Source organism: Embiotoca jacksoni, unplaced genomic scaffold (assembly GCF_022577435.1).
Source record: "Embiotoca jacksoni isolate LCO1_2020_lvr unplaced genomic scaffold, fEmbJac1.0.p SCAF_27, whole genome shotgun sequence".
In the NCBI taxonomy this organism is placed as follows: Eukaryota; Metazoa; Chordata; class Actinopteri; family Embiotocidae; genus Embiotoca; species Embiotoca jacksoni.
Window position 1 is genome coordinate 5,815,369 of NW_027185378.1, and position 21,408 is coordinate 5,836,776.

Genomic DNA, 21,408 nt, shown 5'->3' on the forward strand with positions numbered 1-21,408 from the left:
TAAAGCACAAAGCACGTGAGAGAGGTCTTACCTTTTATGTTTGACCTCCAGAGTTTGTGACGTTTTTGAAACATAACAAAAAGCCACGACACCAGCCACCGATAGATGTAGGATCATGGATGGAATGCATTACACGCCAATGGAAGTTCATTAATCTCAAATGAGAGCATCCATTATAGCTGCATCACATCATTGCAGATGCACTGAATCAGGGTGACAGTGTTGTATGAATGCAGTGAAAGGCCGAACTGTTAGCTCCCACATAATGAAATGTGTGTTCAAAGCACATTTTGTGGGCAGATCAGCTGTAAAAGTTTATCGATTTCCTCTAAAAACATTTAAGTCACAGAAGTTAAAATTGAACCTACATGCGGGTTAGCAAAAATCCATTATAGATTAAAGATGTTGTAGGTACAGGGTAAAGTACTATATGTGCTCGAAGATACCAGTATACCTCAGGCTTTATGTAAGCATTTTTCTGTTTTTTATAAGTAAACCGCCTGAGGACAAACTGGAGCTCCGTTTACCATCGCAGAGTTCCACTAACGCTCTGCCCCAAGGAAAAGGCCAAGCAGTAGACAGGTGTCCAATATACAGGTACTGTGGCTATTGCTGACTTGAAACTTCTACAGTCTGCTGTGTGACCGGTTGCCTCTCAAAAAACACACGCATGCGAGGGATTAAGTGCAGGCAGTGGTTTACATGATCTAACTTGCTGCGGTACAGGTGGTGTTTGTCTGTGAGAGTACCGATGGTACGGACATTGGCGTTAATGAGCTTCTTTGCACCAGGAACCTATTAACAACCATTAAATAATTATGTGCTGCAAAAAAAACAACTATGTGTGAAACAACAAAGACAAGTATGCTGTGTTGCCCTTTTTTTTTTATCAGCTCCCTAATTGTCTGTGTTAGCCGCTGCTGAGCAGCTGGAAGGACATAGTGTCACATATGATGGCACAAACAAAGCACTGACCTTTGCAACTCCAGCTGGAGTGGCTCCGGAGCATTCTCCATCCACAGAAAGAAATATCAGATTGCAACTGACCTCCGCCGCTCGAAATACCAGTGCCGCCATAAGAGGCTTTACTACAGACTAGAGGAGGTTGAATAGGGATAATTTAATGAAACATTAGACGAGAGCACTCCACAGTCCTTTAACAAATTGCTTCTCCGACTGCCAAGCTTGGCTCGATTTGGGTTGCCTGAAGGAGGAGCTGAGGTACAACGGGAGGAAAGAGCAGTTATCACCTGCAGTGCTCAGGGGTTGGATATAATACTGCCCCCAAAACAGTTGAAATATAGAAGATTAGGCTAAACTATGATGGCTGAGCCTTCCCTAGAAAGGCTACTGATGGGTTTATGAGAACTTTCCGCAGGACGGATTAAGCGTAATGGCAGGCCGTTGACCTTTGACCAGCAAATTCGGAAGGCGCACTGCCTCAAATCCACAGCGACCTATGGGTGTTAACAGGTGGCTGCTGGGTATATGCCTTTACTGCCAGTTTCAGGTGAGTGTAAGCTGGCCTTATTAAGACATTTGATCGGCCCAAAGAAGCATTTTGGTGGCATCACAAATAAAATTCACCCCTCATTACCTCTTTGTGCAACAGTGTTCCTCAGCATTGGATTTAAAGCCAGCCACTGAGTAAAGCCTTGAATTAGCTTAATGAGAAGTGCTGGGCACACGACTTAAAGCTCACGTGGAGAGAAATTCACGAACAGCCACTTAAAGCCAATAAGACGATTGTGTCTGTGTACTGTAGTCAGTGGTGTGGATAGATTTTGGCTTGTGCAGAGAGTGTATTATGTCTGTGCATCTGTTTTAGCTGGACGTACATTTTTGTGCTTGGCATATGGATTCATTATTTCAATAATTAGGACAAAGAAAGCCTCACAGTCATGAAATGATAATGGCTTAACTCTGCTCTTTTGGGTATTAAGTAAAGATGCGACATCTTTGAAAACATTGTGGAAACGCAGCCATACATTCACACGAAAACACAAAGCAAGACTGTCAAGATGAAAACAATTTATTTTAATTGGTTTAGGGTTAGCTTTACAAAGAGATTTACAATTTATCAAACTAACAAATCTTCCGTGGGTTTCTCAGACTTAATGAAAAGAAAAAAATGAAAGTCAACGGGAAAATCATTACTCAAATTGTTGATTGTGTAACCTAATTGGTGGCTAATCTGGTTGAACTATCTTGTTTACCTGACCTGTTCCTTGCCCCCACTTAACCAATTATTAGGAATGTTCATGTTTCTATGAACAAGGCAACTCTAATTTACTCATTATAAATACTGCTCTTTTACGCCATATCTTATCACTATAAAATATATAACGAGAGGCAGCAACCCATATCACTGACAATATACCCGATGGGGAAGTTATGTTTTACATAGTTGAAATTAATTAGCCCAGAGATATCTGCCTATCATTACAGAATATATATACTGCCTTCCCATCTTGTGCACCTATGATTTTGAGTCAAAGCCCATTATATTTATCCCTATTTGTCTGTATGCCTTACATACAGAAATATTTATACCCACCTCTTTAATTTAGTTGCTTTTTTCTCAAAAGTTCCAAAAGAATAGGGTCTGCTGGGAAACACTAATTGGTTTGTGATATGTCATGTGTGAGGGGTGTTTGGCACAAAGGAAAAATATTTATTCAAGGACAAATCACAATTATATTATACTGCTGTCAACTTTTGTAGAAGTAACAACACTCATGGGTTAAAACTGCCAACTGTGATGTGGTTTTTTTTGTTTTTTTTGTTTTTTTCTGATGATTCCCTGTAAAGATGGGCTTCAGTGCCATGCAACGCATCAAAACTGACTGAAAGGGCAATCTCAGTGTAAACACACTGACAAGGCAGCGCTAGTGGGGGCGGGCGAGATAGACATTCTATATATTATAAAACAATCTAATTAAATAGGTCTAAGTGAGGGGTAGAAATATTCCTTTTTAGTTTATTCACACACACAAAACCAACTCTTTAAAAGTTTGGCATTTACTGTGTCAAACCTTAACTTGACAGCTTTGGCAGCTCTTATTGTGCTGCAGGCGTGTCTGAAAGAGCTATTAAGTTAAGAACAACCCATTAGTCAATGAAATTTAGGGTTTTAAATTCTAAAAGTAACGATTAAACATTTTCAAATAACACGTTGTCCAAGTAGATGGAATTAATGATAGTTATTGTGAGATTAGTTCATTTTTTTTTATATATTTACCCAGTGTTCCTTGACTGTGTGGTATATAAAATGCTAACTGTATTTAATGAAAGTTGAACAGAAAGTATTGTTGCATGTCACTTAATCCCTGCATTGGATTACAATAAAGAAAAAAGGAGGGGCGGGGTGACAACTGTCATGCTAAGACTACTAATGATTAAGCCTTCCAGGTATACGTGTGTTTGTACATCACTTTGGCTGCAGTGAAGCCATTTAAACAAATGTTTTTACCTCATCTGTCAAAAAACCTTTTCCCTCTCCCGCTCCTCCTCATTATTCTCCTGTGTTTTTCTTTCCACGCGTCATCTGACTGTGTACTGAGATTATGGAGCAGCACGGAGAGGTTAGAGTTCCCCGTGGTTTCTTATTTTGTGATCACATAAGAGTAAGAAAGCAATCTCGCAAACAAGGTTGAATAGTGCTCCACCATCATCACATGTTTACAGTTAAGATTCAGTTAAAGAGTGAGAGATGAGTGGAGGCAAGGTCGCTGACTGTGGGAAGAGTTGGGAGCTATGATCCATACGGAGTCAGTACTGGCTTAAAGGAAGAAAAACTTCCCATTACCCCGTGAGTCAAGGATGGTAACTCAAGCTCTTTCTGGCCTTTAGCTTTTCACTTGTGACCCATTCCGCCTAGAGTTGAAAAAAAAGATCTCCATTAACCCACCGGAAGAGGCCTGCAGCCCTGAAGGTCTCACACATTTCCCACAGATCTGTAGTATATCAGATCTAAATGAGTCCACAGGCTTTTTGTCAGATAATGCTGACAAGCAGAACACGTAAATCACATTAAACCCTGCATGAGTCATTATCAATGTGCATAGCCGGCTGTGTAGACAAGTGTTAAAACCTCCCTGTGGCAGCAGTTCGAAAAACGTGCCTTTGATCAAGAAATGTCCAGGGAGGCAGTAAAACCGCAAGCAGGTGCATCCGTTTCAGCCATCAACTCAGGAGATAGAAGGAATTTGCTTGGACACAGATTTAATGCTTTGAGGCAGAAGATATGAAGGATTTGTGCTGAATAATCTGAAGGGCGGGTGCTCTCCTTCACATCGGTAGAATGTTGCTGTCGCTTTGCAGCATTCACAGATTTGTTTTGACGTCAGCAGCTGGGAGAACGCAGTTTGGCCAAGATGAGTTTCTTTACACCTGCGGGCTTTTGCATCAGTATAACACAGCCACAGTGATTAGTGCTTAGTGTTAGATTGTGTAAGATTGAAACACCACTGTGGGGAGAATGAAACAATACAGTGTATGAAAATGTCTTTAAAGACTCAGTTACCATGAGGAGGGGTGATTCTGTATTACTGTAAATGTGAAAAGACATCATTTGGTGGGTTCTTTGAGTAGATGGCTGCTAAAAGCTTCTCAGCCAGCACAGAAAGGTTTCCGCTGTGCTTCCTAGATGCTCAAAATCAACCACATTATTGAAACTGTAAATACGTATTGTGTTCTCACATTCGTCAGGGACCGGCAGGTGTTATAAGGAGCTTAACAGCCAGGTAAACCTGCTCACTGACAAAGCCTGATTGACCTGAGCAATGAGCAGTTGTGCACAATTTATATTGGTGCATGTAGGCCTCCCCAGCAGAATGCTAAATTCTTTGTTATGCAGAAGTGGACGAGAGAGATGGATATCATCGAATAAGTTATGACATCTGGATTGTACACTCGCCTGAATATTATAGTCTATATCGTGGTTAATAGCTGCACAGCTGCGATTGAGCCACGGATTGTGAGGCATACTGGGAATAGCTGATGTCGATCAACCAATACAAGTGTAATATCAGTGCTTTTCTGAATCCAACACAATACTTTTTTTTGTCTATTTGTCAGAAATACATACTCCAGGATAAAATGCTTAACATTTAGTCAACTGTTAGCTGGTTATAAAGGACTCAATAGACTTTAAACAATGGGCTAATCAGATTGTCCAACACAAACACTTCCACCTCAATCAGGTAATTAGGGCCACAACGATAAGCTCTCTGTCTCCTTTTACTTTGTAAGTCTTTTTCTTTGAACTTCTACAGTGGTGTGTTAAGGAGGTGCTAAGAGTGCGTGACCCGTAGAGCCACAGAAGCCACATCAGTGGGAAATGTGCCAGCTTGACGCACGTAAACCACAATTAACCTTTAAACTTCACTCTCAAGTCTCCTTTTTTCTATTCAGTTACTTATTTTTTTAAATATATTTTTTTTAAGTATCTTTATGGAGTGTTCTTTATTAAGTATGGCCATTTCAAATACTTTTATCTTGACACTCGGACAACATTAGAAGCATACTGAACCTTGCAAATTTTAAGAGCATTACCTCAGGAAAAAAAAAAAAATGCAAGCTGGTAGGAGGTCTTGAAGCCACACGGTGACTAATTCTAGATAATGTGGGTTGGTTCAGTGCACTTCCCTCATTTGCAATTTGAGTTTTCTGAGCCAAACCTCATCCGGTAGAAAATAAATATGCCATCGCCTTTGGGAGTAACAAGTAGTGAGTCCCTGAGTATTGGTGCAACCCTGCAGATTTCTCAGCGAACCTTTTTGCTAATGGAGTTGCAGAACTATCTCCTGCAAGGAGAGAGAGTTTGCTCAAATGAGGCAGTGGAATGACAGGTAATAGACTGGAAAATGTGAAAAAGAGAGAGGAGGTGGGGAGGGGGGGGATGGACTCAAGCTGATGTGTTTATTTGCCACTGCAGGTGCCCAGCAGACATCTTGGTGGGCGAATGCATTTAAAGTCCCCAATGCATAACAAAAAAAACACGCAGTCTGTCGCCCAGCATAAATATCTTGAGAGATCAAGCACACCCTCAGATGCTGTGTAGTTCGGTGTTGCTTGGTTTCAGAAGTTCATACAGGCCCTCAGAGGGAGGTTTGGAGTTGAAGTCATTTTCAGTCACATTTCAGTTAACTGATTTTATCCACAATTTAAGGCAATCATGTAAAATCTGACACATTCAAAATCATGTTCCTGAGTAAAAATCTATTACTTTGTGGTTAGGATGACATTTCTTTTCAACTGATGTCTAATTATGAAGTAAAGGGTTTTAGTTGATGTAGACATATGTGGTAGCTGTGAGAGTGTATCAAGTGCAGTTGACTGGAATAAGAAGGATAGGCAATGGAAATCGAGCTCTTTACACACAGGATGAGGGTTTATCGGTTGGATATCTCGGGCACCACCAATTTACACCAAAGCTGGATTGTGCCATAAAGGCATCATGACAGCTTCACATGCTAGTGTTGTGTGAATCATGCAACACAATCAAAGTCTTTCTTCGCCATGGAAGCAAGGTTATCTAGTACCAAAATGTAACTTTATCTTTTCACTTCCATGACGGATGCTTCATGGCATTATTTGCAGACACCTCTCAAACTGTTTTTGTCTTGAAAAACTACCGCGGAGAGAAGCTGTATAAAAAGCTATAATACAAAGCTAATGTAGAGCATATTTCAAAACTATCAACTCTACAAAGCCTTCCAGGGTGATTTATTACATTGCAAGTAAATGATGACTCATGTTAATCAGTGATGCATTGAAAGATGTAGCATTCCTAGTTAACCTTTCATTGTGTACCAACCAATAAAGATCTCGTTAGCCTAGGGTCATAATGAATACTGTATACAGCTTGTATAGCATCTGCTTGATTGAGTTTAAAACACTGTTGGCTATTAATAGGATTCTTTAGGTTTCAAAGTCAGGCTAATTGGACCTTTAAGGTTAACATGTTAAGTTTTAGCTTGGGGGGGTTGAACATGCAGGCTATTGCGAAGCTATGTTGAAAAGTAAAGCTACTAAAAACTTTAAGGTGGAAAAATTAAGCTAATGTTATTTTTTTTTTAATTAAAAAGCCAAGACAATTATATGCTTTCAGTTTGAAAAAAAAAAATAGTTTAAGTTGATTTTAAGTTTAATCTAATGTTAGAGTAAAAAGATAAGGTACTAAAATATAATTTTAGGTTTAGGTAAAACAAAAAACAAAAAAACCTCTGGGGAAACATGAACACAGTGCTGTGATTCAATGGCCTGTATGCTTTTAATGTGTTTTTAATGTCAACACTGTAGAATACATAATTTATCTTTTAAATGACTGTGACCTTTACATAACCCACTCTCCAACAAAGATTGTGTACTTTTGTTAAATTATTTTAACCTTAATTCAACCAGCAGAGTCACATTGAAATGAATAATCTCTTTTAAGGGAGACCAAGACATGTTGCAGCATGAATCAAAAAAACATACTTGCAGATGAAAAGCACGTGTTTTTGGTTTGAAGTATGAAAGCAGCTGGTGGACCAAAAATCATCAACATATAAAATAGTTTTGGAGGATACTGTTTAGGGAAGACGACAGAATTACTGACCTTGAGTCCGAAGACAGATACACTGCTTGGTTTCCAATATGTGGGCACTAACTTAACCCTTGCTGTTTTTCTCAGCCAATCCTTTACAGTTGCCATTTGGAGAGAAGAATAGCCGGTGTTGCTATGGCTCACAAGATGTTTGCTCTGCTGGACAACGATAAAGTGACTATTGAAGGGCACTTTAAGAAAGTAGACTTTGAATAAGCGACTGAGATAGCAGCGGCCCAATCAGAATCCACTTTAGTGGGATGATAGCATTCAGGTCCCCAGTGGCAGAAACGAAGATGTGTCATAAATTATGAATTTCTATGAGAACGGATATGGATGGCAGTGTTATGCAATAATTGACACAGCACTTAGCTTCAAGTGAAGCTGGCTGGTGGCTGACTGATGTATGCCACAGGCACCTGCATCCAAAACATTTTAAAATGATTTGCAAAGTCAGCATGATGCAAAGAAGCACCCTCAATTACCATGTTGACCCCAAGGCTACATCATGGGGCAGCCTCATTACAGAAAGCTTGCTTATTAACTGGCAATTTCTGCGTATGGTATAGGATCGGATAGGATCGGATAGGATAAGATAGGATATTATTGAGTAGGTTAAGCTAGGATAGGATGGTATTGGGTTGGATAGGATAGGATAGTATTGTGTAGGATAGGATGGGATAGGATAGGATAGGATAGGATAGGATAGGATAGGATAGGATAGGATAGGATAGGATAGGATAGGACAGGATAGGATGAGATAGGATAAGATAGGACAGGATATGATAGAATATGATAGGATAGTATTGGGTGGGACAGGATAGGATGAGATTGGATAAGATAGGATAAGATACGACACTCTCATCGGAACCAAGGAATTCTTTGAAACCTGCTATCTGCAGGTCTTTCCATAGATATTCTGCGGGGTTCATGACCATCCTTTGGATGAGCCCTTAAATGACAGTCAAAGACTTGTTCTGTTCCACTCCAGTTCAACATTTACTGTATGCTTTGGCCCATGTTGATGCTCTAATATAAACCACATCCACAGTCGAAGATCACTGCATTGTACAGCAGATTTTTGTCAAGGACCTCGATGTACAGTATTTGTCTGCAGCCATTCTTCCATACTTTCAGACTAGTTCTTGTGTCCCTGCTGCTGAGATGCTCCCACCATCAAGGTTAATAGTGACCATCATATTAGCCAGGTGTTCAACAAACATGGTGCTTGGACTATTTCCCAAAGAGTTCAAGTTTTGTTTCATCAGACAAGAATAATTTTCTCCCTGCTGTCCGAGAACTTGTACTAAATGCCGTTTCGCTAATTCCAAGCAGGCACTCGAATGCCTTTTACTCAGTTTGGCTTTCGTCTACCTGTTCTCCCATACAGATCTGATTGATGGAGTGCTGCTGAGATGTTCTCTCCTCTCTGCAGGAGCTCTCTCAAAAGTGACAGTTGGGTTCTTGGTCATCTTGCAGAATAAAGCTTTTCTTGCTCAGTTACTCAGTTTGGCCTGCTGTCTGACTTTAGGAAGAGTTGTGGTGTTTTGACACGTCTCCCTTTTCAATTTAGTGTAACCCATTTCAGATGTTTGTTTCATTATTGGCACACAACATGATTTGAAATCAGGCAAAACACATGTTGTGATTTGGCGCTATATAAATAAAGTTGAATTAATGAATTGCCACACCACAAGCTGAAACTCAAGTTTAAAGATTAAAAAAAAAAAATGTAAAGGGCCAATTTACCCAAATACAACAACAACAACAACAACAATTTCTTTTGTGTCTTTGCTAAGACAACATTTAAGCTAAAGAACAATTTCACACAGATTTCTAAATCAAAATCGATCCAAAAAGCAAGCCCTCGCTGGCAAAAAAGCAGATAGTGTTTGGCCAGTGTAATACCATACGACTCTACATCTAACTGGCTTTCCACATTGTATTTAATTTAAACCACAAAAAGTTGTCAATTTGATCACAGAAAAAAAGATAAGAAAAGCATGACGTTTGACAAATAAACTTTTTTTTTTCCCTGAAAGTTAGTATGGAGCTTATTTTACCATTCTATTTGTATGTAGATTAAACAAATAATGAGATTTCCTAAATGCATTTATCAAAATGCTGAAATTGTCCTTATCTTGTTGAATTAAAATCTCACCTGAAGTGATTACAAATGGTGTGCATCACGCCTCGGGTATTATGTACGATGTTGAAAACACATACATATTATACATATCAAACTCCAGGTCTCAGTCAGAACATGCAGTCCCACCAATCTTTCTTCTCGGGGGGAAAAAAACAAATAATAAAAAGACTAGAGGCCACACAAATGTCCAAAACCGATGCTATTTTTCAGCCTGTCCTCATTGTTTTCCTGCAGGTGAAAGAGTGAACGAATGAGGTGGAGGACTTCTTCCTCAGCACACACACACAGACGTCACCTTGCGACGTTCATCCGTGGAAGGAGGAGAAAGACTTGGCAGTGTTTGCTGCCCGCAGGAGGAATTCAAGGTCAGTGCACAGTGCGCTCACACAGAGAGACACACACACACACACACACACACACACACACACACACACACACACACACACACACACACAGACATACAAAGAGTGGCTTTAGAACAAATAAACAGACAGAAGGAGTGTTCTGTTCGCTGTTTGTATTGAGAAGGGTCAAGCGAGTGGATGAGATCTGAGGCTTCATCTGCATCACGTGCATGAACAAATAACTGGAGGGTCAAAGTAAGATTAACACACAAATTCTATATTTTATTAACATGTTCATTTGGGTGATAGTTCCCAAGTGATTCTTCCTTTGCTCCCTCTGAACTAATATTATTATTATTCTTTCTTTTTTAAATTGTTTCCATATTTGTGCCTCTCCAGCTCCCTTCTGTCCTTTGCCTTCTCCTTCTTTCCTTGTTTCTTTCCTTCCTTCCTTTTTTCTCATCTGCTTTTCATCATGTGTTTTTTTGTTCCTTCTTCCTTTCTTTCCACCTTCCTCTCTTCTGTTTCTCACCATCTCCTTCCTGCCTTCCTTTTTTCGTCTTTTGTTCCTTCCCATGTTTTTTCTCCCTTTCATCTGCTCCTTTTCCCGTTTTGTTTTTTCTGCCATTTGTCCGTCTTTTATTCCTCCTGTTATTTGTTGCTTCCTTCTGCCTCACTCTCTTACTTCTTCCTTTCTCTCTTTTGTTCCTTTCTTTCTTCCTAACTCCTCTATTGCGTCATTATTTCGGTCCTTCATACCTAACCACATTTGTATATGTCCTTTCTATTCTGCTTCTTCTTTCCTTTTGTCCTTACAATTCCCTACCTCTCTTGTGTTCCTTCCTTCTGGTTCTCCCTTCTGTCTTTTATTACTTTCTTTCTCCCTTCTGTCCTTTCATGTCATGCCTCCTTTCTTGTCTTTAGTTTTTTCATCGTCATTTCTTCTTTACTTATATCATCTCTTATCTTGTTCCTTTCTTTCTTCTTTCCTTCCTTCCACTCATCTTTTTCATCTTCTCTCTTTTCTTACGTCCTCTCGCATTTACTTTTATCCACTTTTTCTCAATAATTTTGCATCTGTTGTCCTTACTTCTCTCCTTTTATCCCCCTTAACAGTTCTTATATCCAAAGAAAAATCACTAATCAACACTTCCAAAGAACCACTGTGCTGTCCAAGGATATTTTCCCTGTGAAGTCCACACACTGGGAAGAATTCTTATTTTAATTGCTTCCCTATAGATCTCCTCCTCACCAAGGAACTGGGTTAAGTGCATATGAAGAGAGAGACACTTTCATTGAATGGTACCAGCCACAGATACTGCTGAATGCAGTGTAGCGCTGTCCTCCAGGTTATTTAGCTACAGCTATGAAAATAAAAAGGAGATAACTTGGATGTCTGGTTGTTTTATGTGAACGTTGACGTCCGTTTTAAAAAAAACTTTTTAAAGTATCAGTGCTGCACAGGCGTCCTGACAGGATCATGTTTACTGTACTTCCTCAACCTACATGTGTGAACATGAGGACGCTGGCGCATGGAGCTGCTCAGTGTCGTGACTGCGCTTCAGGTTCATCACACTTAGCAAAGTCTCTTCGATGTTGAGGATGAATGTAGTGTAAAACATTTACGCCGCAGTTTTTACTTTTCCTTCCTTATTTATTTGTGCGTAGAGTTCGCCAGCTATTCGTCTTCAGCCTGTGGTGGAAAAGTAGAAGGAGATGCAGCGCAGCTCTCCAACAATCAACCGCACATACCGACAGAACCAAGCCTCCATGATCACTTCTGCCTTCTCTCTTTTTCATTCCTCTTTTCTTTTTTTATTTCTTTCTTTGTTTCTTTGTTTGTTTGTTTGTTTGTTTGTTTCTTTCTTTCTTTCTTTCTTTCTTTCTTTCTTTCTTTCTTTCTTTCTTTCTTTCTTTCTTTCTTTCTTTCTTTCTTTCTTTCTTTCTTTCTTTCTTTCCCTCATCCCATATTGTCTTTTCTTTCTTTTGTTACTTCTTCCATATTCCTTTTGTCACTTCTTGCTTCTTTCATCCCATCTGTCTGATATATCTTTTATCCTTTCCTTTCTTCCTGCTTCATGTCTTTTGTCCTCATTTTCTTCCATCTTCCTTCCTCTCCTTCCTTTCTTCCTTCCTCCCATCTGTCTCTTTTTTTTGGTGTTCTTTCCTGCCCGCCCCCGTCTGTCTGCTCTCTCTATGATTTTCATCATTGTTGTTTTGCTTCCTGGTAAATATGGAAAGAGCTCATGGAGCTGATGATAGACGAAGTTAGGGCTGTGACATTCCCTTAGGAACGATACCTGGCACAAAGTAATTGTAAAATATTTCTAAGTGACGTAACAGGGTGAGGATAATAATACCTGTTCTATAGGTTGAATCCCACAACACTGTGAAGGACAGGCTGCTGAAAACACAAACCAAATGTAAGATGTGTTTCATTGCCAGAGAGTGACTACGTCCATTCACATATTCTATATTAAATGGAGTTGAATTGGACTCACACTTGGACTTACAAGTTCTTTTCTTGCATCTATGTGCTGTCCTTTTCTCTCTCTGCTCTCCTCTCACCCCAACCGGTCGAGGCAGATGCTTCGTCCACCCCTGAGCCTGGTTCTGTCGGAGGTTTACTTCCTGTTAAGATCATTTTTTCTTCCCTCTGTTGGAGGTTTTTCTCCCTTAAAGAGGAGTTTTTTTTCCTTCCCAGCTTATGTGGGAATTGTTGAATTGTTGGGTTTCACTGTATAATATTGTAAAGTCTTGCTGTAAGGACTTTAATGTGTTAAGTGCCATGAAATAACTTGTGTTGTGATTTGGCGCTATATACATGAAATTGAATTGAATTGAACAGATGATTTGATTTGGTTTAATTATTTTTGTCTCATTCTCCTTAATAATTTGCAGATATCCTTGTTTTTCATTTAAAACTCACACTTGCTTCTGCACTGAAGGCTCCACAGTGGGACTAATAATATTTTTTTTATGTTAATTATATATTTAATTTTCGAAAGTAGATTATAAAGTTATCTGTGTAATTCATTACATATTTGTGTTATTAGAGGGAAGTGTCCAGCAATATTATAAGTTAGCTGGAAAATGATATTTTCACTGAACTTTGGTAACGTGTAGAGTTTATAGCCAAGAAACTGATATGCATATCATGTAGCCTGGATAAAACAAGAAGTTTAAATGGTAACAAAATACAGATTGTATAAACTAGAAATACACATAAGTACACACAAAACCATCATAGATCAGTTTGTTTTAAATACAAACATGATTCATTTTAACATTGTAACATTTGAATTTAATTTAATTAGTGATTTCAAGCTTTCTTTGACTCAAACTATTTGGTTTGGTTTTCTTTCTTCACAGTTACTTAGCGTACTATTCAACAGCCTTGTCACGGCAATATTTAGTTGTACTGGCACAAAACATTATTAGGTCAGGGTTCTTTTCGTTTATAATTGTGTTCGTCACATGGTTACAACTCTAAAAGCTTTAATATTTTGCGATTATGGTAGCATTTTGATTATAGCATTTACTAGAAATACTTTATGTTGTACTTCATTTATTTTTTACTCATATTATGTCAGTACTGTACTGTGGGGACTTTTTGGATTGTACAATGTAATTGCATATCCATTAGCTTATCGGAGTTTGCCCACCGAGTCTTCGTGTCCTCCCAAGAGCTTTCCTTAATAAAACATTATTCTGTAGTTGGCTGTCAAAAGTCAAAGTAAACCCTTATAGCTAAACTTTCTTGACATTTTTAAGAGAGGATTTTCAGAGATGACATTACATTGAAAATAATTAAGAGATACTTTGTGTTAAAAGGTGATTGGTCTAAATCAATACTTAAATTACAAATCCATATACAGGTGAAAACTTTCAACATTGTTAAACAATCATTGAATGCTGATGTCATTAACAAATCAATAATTTTGTTCTCTAGGAAATGTCTAATCTCTCTGGTTCTCTTTCTCAAAAATAAGACACTATTATCTATCACATTAAAAGAGACTAATTGATATGCCAAATAAAGATCTTCCGACATTGCTCCTCACACACACATTCACACTCCATCCTCCATGGTATGAATTTTAATAATAGACAATGGAATATTGATGTGATCTCAATATGTCACTCCCCAACATATTGAGTAAGTGAAAAGATGCTCTCAGTGGACTAGTTGTATTAAACTGTAATGAGCTCTGGCTATTTGATTGGAGGGTAGTTTGGTCTCAATTCAAGTTTCGTTTCCTTTGAAGTCATGACTTTGTTGGATCCAGTCATAGGTTCAGAATTTCTGTTGACTTTAATAACAACCAAAATTAAATTCTTTGAAACAAAAGTTGAAGCCCACATGTTATTTTTAGTCAACTTGACTTTGTTGCTTCACGTAAATAGTTTACTCTTCTCACTGCAACAAATATCCAGCACACCCTTTTGATTTCCATTTCATTATCAGGCTGTGAATGCTCTTCTCAATCTGTTGCTGCCATGCAGATGCCACACCGCCCACCTAAAAGCTATGTTATTCCTTTGCTGCAAGTTATTGAAGTCATTATTGTCACTCCCCATTCCTACCTATCCGCGATCCCCATGAGTGATTGAGGAAAGGTCAGGGTAGTAGAGGAAGGGTGAGGGTGATAGAAGTAGAGGGATGACGAAGGAAAGGTGGGTGTGATTGAGGGGTAACAGAGGAAGGGTAGAGAGGGGTGGTGTTTGGGGGAGGGAGAGGGACAGCAGACTCCTCTCTCACAATGTCGTTGTCACTCTGGTTCTTGAGCATCCAGCTCCAGATATCCCATCGGTGTCTCTTTTCTCTCTTCTTCTTCTCACCTTTTGCCCTCTGTTCTTTCTCCTTCTTCTCCTCTTTCGCTGTCTTATCAAGCTCCCAATTTTTCTGTTTTACTTTCTTTTCAAGCTCTTTCATCTCTTTTACTTTCCTTTAGAGCTCCTTCTCCTCTTTACCTTTCTTTTTGAGCTTTTCATTTTACTCTTTTACGTTCTTTTGACTCTCCTCCTGCTTCTCTTTTACTTTGTTTTTGAGCTTCTCTTACTTCTCTTATGTTTATTTTCAAACTCCTGCTTCTTATTCGCTTTCTTTTCCAGCTTCTCCTTCCTGTCTTTTGCTTTCTTTTTTAACTTCTCAAAAAACTCTTTATTCTTCTACTCAATTTCTTTCTTTGCCTCCCCCAAGTCTTTATTCTTCTCCTCAATGTCTCAGTCCTTTGTTTTCCTTCACCAGGTCTTTGTACTTTCCTGCCATTTTCTGTGCTTCCTCTAGGTCTTTTTCTTATCCTCCAGTACTTTCTTTGCCTCCTTCAGTTCTTTTTTTCTCCTCAGTGTCTTTTTGCTCGTAAAGGTTCCATATTTGTCCCATTACTTTTTCTTTCCCTGCAGTTGTATCTGGTGCTCCTTCATATTCTTGATTTCCTGGCACACTTTGGCCTCCTGGAGCACCAGCTTGTCGTTCTGTAGATCTTTTCTTTGTTCTTCCAGCAGATTCTTCTCCTGGTTCATCTCCACCTCTGCCACCCTGCTTTTCAGGGGAACCTGAAAAGTAAGGCTCTCAGTGAGTCTCACATAGAGACCTTCCCTTTTTCCTTCTTGAGTTTGCGGAATTCAATGTCCTTCTGGCAGAACTGCTCCTTCAGTTTGCTTACTTCCTGCAGGTCGTAGGTGGACTGGATCTCTGTCTATAGTGGACTGGAGGCCGGCTTTGTCTCCCTGCTGTTTGGAGTTTACGTTCTTTGCTCACTTTGCCTCAAGCAGTTCTGCCAGCCCATCAAGCTCAATCTTGTGTGTCTCCACACATTTCTCCATGATGTCCATTCTGACTCTCTGCTCACCCACCTTGCATTGGAGAGATCTTTGTTACCTCAGTGCTTTGACATGCTGGTCCATTCTTCAGATCATCACTCGTACATGGTCGTTTTCATGGTAATATCATGGCATCTATCTCTTTTTTTAAACAGCCACATGGATGTCTTGCTCTTTTGACATAAAGCCTCTCTCTAGGCTAATGTTATACAGACTTTGTCAGAGACATAATTATGATAGCTTAGGTTTTCTACTCCTGTGTAACGCATTGTAAATAAAATCCACATAGATTAGTTTTGTGTTAAATGTCGTTGAAGTTGACGAGGTTACAGCTATAGCATGCCACAAGTGGTTCCGATCCTCTCCGTGGCATATGTCGATCCCTAAATGGTATGCTGCTTAAATTCCAAATCAGATGGTTTATACATCAGTCAGGCTCTACTAAATATCAACACCATGCATATAGTCTACATACATGATACAATCCCCATGAGTTGGCTGACAGAACTGTGGGTAAGGTAGCTTTAAGATTAGGCAATTAGCCCCTTAACACTCACATGCTCAAATACAGCCTGAGTGTCAACTTTGCTTCTGTATTTTAAATGGAAATGGCCCATCACGAATCCACATCAAATACAATTTACAACCATTTGAAGAAATAACCCACACAGCACCTACAGTTCCTTACTTTGTAATAAGCATACATACTGCATAAGGACGTTGCTTACCTTTTTTGTTGTCTATTGCGCCACATACGTACTATGAGCTGCACACTGTTTTCACTGTAAGGGTTAGAAATGGTGCCAAGTTTGTTTTTTGTTGTTGTTTTTTCATTGTCTGAAGTAAACAAGGGGTTTAATGTTGAGAGTTTAAAGCACTTCATTAAAGAAAGTGTAGTTATAGTTAACTTTACAGTGATGCAAATTGTCCAATATGAGCATAATTCCAAGACATAGTTGCCTGGTTCTGGTTAATGTTGGTTTATCACCAAACTAACTGTACCTGGAACACAACTCTGCATGCAAAGTGTGGAATACTGCTCGGCTGCACTGCTGAACACAAAATGTAAGTATATTGTCAACTGGCAAAAGGCCTAGTTTCTGTCACGGGAAGAAAATAAAAGTGTTCGGCTTATGACCCACTGCAATGAAAGTAACTGTCCCGAAGTGCCATCGTTTTCTTTGAATAAAGCTTTGTTTTCACTGCAGATATCTTTTGAGAGTGGGTGTGCTTGGAAGTCTTCCCTAAGACATTAGTGAAAAGAATATGGAGAAATATACGATATGCTTTGAATGTTACCCAAACAAATTAAGTTCAAGGAACTTAACCAAACTTGACAGTGAAACAAAATCTGTTACATCCCACCGTCATGCAGATTATATAAAAACTGGCTGATGAAATTGTAACAGAGATTCTTCTTTGCAGCATTTGTTTTTAGCCTCCTCTGACTGAGCTTTGATCAGAAAAATGTCTGGATGGTGCGATCCTCGAATAGCTCAGCCTCCTACAGCAGCTGTTTGTGAACTTGTCCCAAAACTGTCACCCTGGTTGATGAACAGTAGCACGAGCCCCAGGGATGTAAGGTTTGATAGCTGGATAATGTAAGCCCCCTTATTTAAGAATCGTCCAGGGGTGGCCCACGTCCTGTTGTACATTAATTCTTCGCTCCTGGGGGCTACCTGACTTGTTGGTCCTGTTCACCTGCCTCATGCGAGGAGGAAGCTGCAAGTCAGAGGTGTTGTTTCTCATGCTTGCGTCATTGCAGTTGAGACAGTAATGTGTGATGGGATGGTGCCTGGGGTTCCACCATATGCTTTCACCCAGAAGTCCTTTCATTCTTCGTGTTTCAGTGAGCTGCGTTTTGTGCTGTATGGGATCTTTTTGTTGATAGATACAGACACACAGGAGTGATGGGGATAACAGGATATGAACTGGATGGAGAAATGGAACTGGGAGCACAATGGGATAAAATAGCTTCAAATGCTCACTGTCACATTGCTGTTTCACTGCCAAGTGATACCGTTTTTCAATTTAGATCTATTCTCATATCGTGATGAACAATGTATACTTCTTTTTACATATCTTTGGCCTCGTTTTAGCACCAGAACATGAGCCCAAATGGATCTCATACAGTTCCTTATGTTTAATTTGTCAGGTTCGAAATGGGATCCTTTTCATTATCTGCATAATATACAAAGAAATTTAAGTTAATTCACTTTTTTTTCCCGGAAGAAAACACTAAAGGATTGCTGATGTACCGACGAGTGATGTCACATTCCCAGAAATGTGGTAGTTTGGTCGCTAATAACATTCAAGTTCCATGATTCTTGATGCAAATTGTGATACCAAAATAATAAATCAGACAGTTGCATGTATTTCAACATAAAACCCTTTTTTTCTTTTTTTTTTTACTTAAATTTGAATACAAATTGAAACTGCTAAACTGTTGCACACGCAATGTGCCAACACACACTATATTTTGACAGATTAATAATGATGATAGTCTTCTAACATTATGAGCAGCATCGAGCTCACGTTATGAGCTACCACTACTAATGCCATCATTTGAATTATGAAAGTTTTTACTACAGATTCTGCTGTTGTAATTCACATACAGCAATGTGAACATTTCAGCATATGAACATTTTGATGAAATGTTGGAAATATAAAGTAAAAACAATGAAATCTGTATTTCCTTGGGTTCTGTGCACAGAGCCAGATGTCTGTTTTAAAGATGCTAATAGCTGTTTGTTTACTCCTTTTGTTCCAAATGCTCTGTGACACTGTTTGCATGTTGGGTCTTTGTTGTCAATATGGTGGTAATTTGATCACGATCAATAAATGCAAAAATGATCGTACATGCAAAAAAATCTCGCCTTTTCCATAAATTGATGTTATTGTCCAGTATCTAAAGTGACTTTGATCAAGTAAAGATGAATTTTAAAAAAAAAGAATTATGAAAATGAATTAAGGAAAGCATTTCAGGTTAAGCTGTTCATCAGTGGTTCAGATGTTTTGAGAGAGTTAAAACCCAGATGCCTTTCTGTAGAGACACCAACATATATCCACCTCAAGGAGAGGAAAACATTTTTATATTCCTTAGAAATGTGCGATCAGACACGTACATCTTTAGTGGCCTTTTTGTTTGTGCGATTTACACCAAACCACAAGGACATTTCAACATTTACATTATGTGTGCGGCAGCATTTCATGTAAGATTTGAATGCCGTGTTTTTTTTGCCCGTACAAAGCACTGTGGCCACAACTTGAAAAAAGAACATGCAGTTGGGGAGTTTTGTTGTATAGAAATGTCCTCGTCTGTCGCTCACTCTTTCCTCTGAGGAGTTGTTTGCTGGAGGACATCCCCTTTGTTGGAAATGTTCTCTCACTTCTACGGCTTTGGACTGAAACTCTGACCCACTGATGTGTCTGCACAATCTGAAAAATGTACTAACTGGAATATTAAGAATGTTTTGGATGATTGCTCTCAGCTTTTATTTATTTGTTTATTTTGTGCCTTTTTTTTTTCATATAGTACATTGTAGACATGTGGGGAAACGGAGCAGGGGAACGAAATGAGGTGACGGTCTGTCCGGCAGGGAATTGAACTCATTGCTATCTGCATTTGCACCCATGTGTGCATCCTAACCATTCAGTGATCAATAACGGGACAATAAGTTGGATATATTTAACCATGGACTCTCATAGCTGTCTAAGAAAAATCATGTCTCTTTTGTACAGCAGTTTGTACTCCGGCAGTTATGGGTTAAATAAAAGTGGCTGGTGCAGCACAGCCAATTATTCCATTGGATGTGATGATACCATTGCAATGGATTGATTTAGCAGTTTTACATGCTGGTGTTAAAGGCTGTTAGTGCTGCATTCACACCCTGCTGGTGGGTTGGGAGGATCAGGAAAGTGCTCACACTATTCCTAAACAATTGTCCTCATTATTGGCACACAGTAAGGTGAAATAAATACTTAATTAGCTGTTAGTATGTGTTACATATTTCATTTTGTTAACAAGAGGAACCTAACACAAACTGTAGCTCATTTTTAAGTATTTAAATCAATCGCATCAGTGACTCGGTTAATATCGGATTTTATTTAGTTGCAACCCCACTCGTAACCGATAGCTTTGCAGTCATTTGCTTCCAGTTTGTGGATAGTTATAATCAAACGTTTGGACACACCTATGTTAATGCTAATATAATTTTGAGGTACAGAGGTAACTGTTGGTCTTTCTTTACGAGAGCAGTGGTCATTTTGGCATCTAAGGCCTGGGACATACTACCTGCACACACACACACGCGGTGCAATCGATACGCACACACACACACACACACACACACACACACACACACACACACACACACACACACACACACACACGTGCTGCAAAAATCTGTCTTACTTTTCGTAAAAAACTAAAGACAATTCATTTAGCTTATAATTAATATAGTTTTATATCTTTGAATAATTTTAAGACTATAGCTGTTGCCATCTTTGTGTACCATTACCATGGTTACTGGTTGGGTGTTACTCTAATCTAGTTTACTGGAAAAGGTGTATTGTTCTCTGCTGTGCAGTCATCTCAGACATGGATGTTCCTCAGTAAATCCAGATCATTTTTTATTTTTCAAGCTGCTCTCTGTCTGTCCTGCTCACCGAGCATTAATATTAACATTAGCAGTTGCCTGATCTCTCCACTTACAAACAGCAACATATTCAGAAGGTGATTCACTGACTTGTACACTAAAATCCTGTTTACTGTCTCTCTTAAGCTTTAGGAGAGATGCAAAATTGTTGGATAACATGAATACACGTTTCTCATGGTTACAACATTTCTTAGACAGAAATTGGGCCTTAACATTGATCCTGAATCAGATCACAGGACATCGACTCCCCCAGCAGAAACACAGATTCACCAGCCAAGTAATCGCGCTAATGAAGATGTACGTTAGGTCGTCGTTGTTGATTTCAGACCTATGCTAAGATCCGTGATATTTTTGAACATTGATAATATTCATCCCTAATATCAGCTTACCCAGGATATTTATATTAATTTTCACGCATCTACAGGAGCAGCAAAGTGATTAGATGATTAAGACAAATCCAAACAATTAACAAGCATAATTACACATCAAAGTTATGAACAACAATTATCCTCACACATTTATTTTGTCATCTCATCAACCTGCCAACATGTTTAGTGTTGATGTATTTCAAACTTTAGAGGAGAGCCAAGCCATTTCACAGTGATGTCCTGAAAATATCCCAGCGCCTCCTTAATTAGGCTCAGTGTTTTGGTTACCACTCTCATATAAAAGCTTTAGACATCATGTGTTGTCATGGAGAAGTGGTGTTGAATTTCATTGTAATACAGAAATGGCCTTTCCAAGGTTATTTCACTAATGAATATTCTCAGTATTTGCGGTATTCATACATTTTCAAGCAAAAAACAAAACAAAACAGCATAGCCGCCAGCAATAATATGT

At 39.0% G+C, this 21,408-nt stretch overlaps 1 protein-coding gene across 2 annotated transcripts in view; it reads left to right on the forward strand.

Moving 5' to 3' along the window:
• Positions 1 to 21,408, forward strand: part of LOC138205187 (leucine-rich repeat and fibronectin type-III domain-containing protein 2) — a 132,850-nt gene that overhangs the window by 32,660 nt on the left and 78,782 nt on the right. For both annotated transcript variants that reach the window (XM_069160949.1, XM_069160950.1), the window contains exon 2: positions 9,975 to 10,105. The gene's annotated coding sequence lies outside the window, so the exon portion shown is untranslated. The remainder of the gene's footprint in view (positions 1 to 9,974; positions 10,106 to 21,408) is intronic.